Genomic DNA, 4,068 nt, shown 5'->3' on the forward strand with positions numbered 1-4,068 from the left:
GGGTTTTAAATAAAATCGATTTCATGCATTCATGCAATAAGCATGTATGCGGCTAGGATCATGGATATTAGGGTTTCGATTTTGATCTTAGATCATTGGGGTTTTGAGATACAAAACCATTAAGGTTTCGATTTTAATTGATCAAACAATCAATCTCGATTAGGGTTTGGGGTTTCAAACTTATGATTATGAGCTTCGATTTACTCATTGGGGTTTTAATCTATTACCATATGGTTTTGATTTCAACATTAGATCATACTATTAGGGTTTGTAGTTTTTATGGTTTCTATTCTTATTAAACAATCAAATTCGATTATGGGTTCTCTTTAAGGTTTCGAATTACCTTAACCTCAAGTAGGGTTGAATGGACCACCAAAGAGATGTGGAACTGATCGGAACGCGAGCTGATGTTGTCGCGAGCTGTCTGATTTCTGAGATCGGAAACGCGAGCTGTCCAACGTGCTGATCGGGTCGCGAGCTGTCCGCGAGATGTCTAAGATTGTCTTGTTTGCGAACTGGGGTTGAACAAGCCGAGATCGTCTGAGCTAGGATCAGTAACGCCTTGAGCTGAAGCTGATCGGGAACAAATTGCAAACAAGGATCAGGATGTAAGGTTTCGCGATCGGGATTAGGATGGTTCGCCGGTAAGGATGTTCGCCGATTAGGGTTAGGGTTTTAGGCGGTTTGTTTTAGCTTAGTGATTTAGATTCTATCGTGCTGATATCGTGTTGTGAAACTAGAGAATAGAATCTATGTTTCTGTATTATTCATAAACATAAAGAACCATTTATATATAGGGAGTTACACCGTCATAGAAATAATGGAAATACTAGAAAAAGAAATACAAATATGGAAAGAGTACAAATCATAAACCAATAAGAAAAAGAAAAACCAAAGGTGGCCGACTTTCTCTCTAACGGTATGGACCGGTTATGGACCGGACCGGTTATGGACATCCACAATATGATTTATAACAGTTATTTAATATTTGAGTTTACAAAAAATAAATTCCAAGACAAACAGTAAATATGTTTCGCGCTTTTAAATATTTGATTTTAATATTTAATATTTTAACTCTAACTTATTATAATCTCTTACAAAAAACTTATACAGAAAGTTTGTGAGACATAATCTGAACATACTATACGGTTTTACGTATATAGGAAGCATATTTTATAAAATATTAAATATAAAGATTCAGTTACATCCAAAATAAGATTCACTTAAATAACCTAAGTTTTGTACGTATTATTAATTTAGAATAAAGTTAAATACAGTTATATATATTATTTAACTTTATACATATCATTTATGGAATTTATAAACTATAGGACCAACTTTATTTCATAGAATTGTCTTCGACCATCGGCCATCTCTCCATATTTAATAGAATCTAAGGCCCATAATATATTCTTAAAAATATATATTTATTTCAATCCTAACCAAAAATTGGTTAATATCACACATTTCAAATCATATGAAACTGAACCGGACAAAACAGAAAGTAAAAGTAAACCCTGGTTAACCGGACTTGTTGGTTGCACTTGCCCCTAACCACCCGCAGTCGTGACTCGTGATCTTCTGAGTTCCGAGCCACCTCACTCCTCCCAAAGGACAAAAACAGATCTCGGGAGTATAACTCAGAATAGAAGCAGCAGATCAAACAAATAAACTATAGAACAAACCTTACGAAAAAGAAGAAAAAAACAGATCTTACAAATATATAAAGGATACATAGCTTGTAAGCTCGCTTGAAGTCATGGCGGAAACGAAACACTTGCAATGGAGAACATTCAAATTCCAAACTTTTAATCAGGAAACAACAAAAAATCCAAGCTTTGTTAAGATCTCGACTTTGGAATTGAAAAAAATCTTTCGTTAGTTACAGTTAAAGGAGAAAGAAAATTTTAAATAGTTTGGTGTTTAAATAAAAAGAAATTCAAAAAATACAAAATTGAATTAAAAGTATAACTTAAAAATAATCCAGTGGCATTGTCTTGTAAATATTGCTGAAACAGGAGGACACCTAAAACAATGGTCTTCTGTTTTAATAGTATTGATTAGAAGAATGAGATAGTTTATGTATAGAATTCAAAGATTAAGATTTAAAAACCATTTTCTTATTGATTTTGAAAATAACTCAAAACTAAAGCTCTCAATCTCTAAACTCTTGTAAGCTATGTTACAATTTGATATCCTCTTATATAGAGATATAAAAATCTTTATTCTATTAGGTAACATATTCAGATAACTCCAAACATATTCTAATTCTTAATTTTAATATCTTGACAGGATTAGGTCTATAACTTGCACCATAAGTTTCCTTCAAGCTTAATCTAACATTCTTCTCCTTAATCTTGAACTCATTCTTTGAAAAATCTTGAACTCCAATAAGATTCCTCATTTCTTTGAACTTTATTCTTCCGAGAGCTTTTGTTAAGATGTCCACCCTATGTTCGTTCCTAAGAACATGAACGAACATGCTCAACTTCGATTATTCCTTCCTCAATGCATTCTCTTATAAAGTGGTATCTTGTGTGTATGTGTATACTTCGACCATGAAATACTGGATTCTTTGTAAGAGTAAGGGCTGATTGACTGTCTATTTGAATGATAACTTTCTTGCACAATGTTGCATTGATTTCTCCAAGAAAATCTAAAGCCAAATAGCCCGTCTCGCATTTTTTGTACCCGCCATGAACTCAACTTCACAGGATGATAATGCCACGATATCTTGTTTTTGTGAGCACCATTGTTGGACCCAATTTTGCTCAATACCATAATGGGCCGCAAAAGGCATGGGCCTTAAAGGGCCGGAGCCCGTAGCAAGAATACGAACTCGAGAAGGAGTCGCCGTGGTCGCGGAGATCGCGGAGCTACCACAGAGATCTCGAAGTCGACTTTGAGAGCTACACACACACACACCAACCTCACTTCACCTCGCTTTAAGTCTTTTCTCTTATCGATTAACATCGGATCTCGTTTCTGTTATTGTATTCAATCTTATTCATCAATAAAATCCATTTTTGCCTATTGGAATCTGATTACATCGTTATGTTCTAAAGTTATCATTGCCCACATCATCTTTTTTCCCTAGATTAAACCTTCAACCACTGTCAAATACTTAGTGTAGATTTTAGGATCTACTTTTTGGCGCCGACTGTGGGGAAGATAAACGAAAAACATCTTTGCTAAGAAAACGATCTAAGTTTCCTAAGCGCGACTATGGATTCCAACCAAGTCCGACCTGATTGCATCGGATCTATCGATCTCGAACTCCTCAGATCGGGGAAATCGACCACGTCAAGAGAGGTCGATAATCTCGATAAACGCTCCCATACCTCGCGAGAAACGATTAACAGTCCCAATATCACCGCATTCGAGGATACACCACAGAAAAGGGAAATCTTGACTTTCCACGAGCATGAAACTGTAAAGCTCGATATGCCCCACGATGACGCCTTAGTGATCGCATTAGAAGTAGGAGGCATCGCCCTCTCGAAAATTTTCCTCGATACCGGAAGTGCTGTTAACGTCATTTCACAAGAAACGCTACGGTCGCTCGAACAACTGGCCCCAAAGATCAGACGAGAGGCGACCCCCCTCGCCAGTAGCAAAGGAAGGTCGATCCTTTCGCTCGGGGTTGTATTATTAACTACGAAAGCCTGCGACCTGAAGCGAAAAACAAAATTCACTGTAGTCGATCTTCCCATGCCTTTTGATGCCATTGTAGGACGCCCCTGGTTACACCAGATGAGGGCAGTTCCCTCAGTTTATCACCAATGCGTGAAGTTTATGTCTCCAACCGGAGAAAAGACCATACTCGGAAGCCAGAAACAAGCTCGAGCCTGTTACATGTCCGAATTCCGAAATATGCCACAGAAGGAGGAGAATATCCCACTCGCACGCGACCTCTCGGTCAAAGACCCCGCCAAAGATCAATCCAGTACCGTCCCTCTGGACGAAAGTTCCCCTGAAAAAAGCGTTAACATCGGGAACGGTTTACCTCCAGAGTTAAGGTGCGACCTCTTGTCGTTCCTCAAACAAAATATCAAAACGTTCGCATGG

Source organism: Brassica oleracea, chromosome C2, assembly GCF_000695525.1.
Source record: "Brassica oleracea var. oleracea cultivar TO1000 chromosome C2, BOL, whole genome shotgun sequence".
Classification (NCBI taxonomy): Eukaryota; Viridiplantae; Streptophyta; class Magnoliopsida; order Brassicales; family Brassicaceae; genus Brassica; species Brassica oleracea.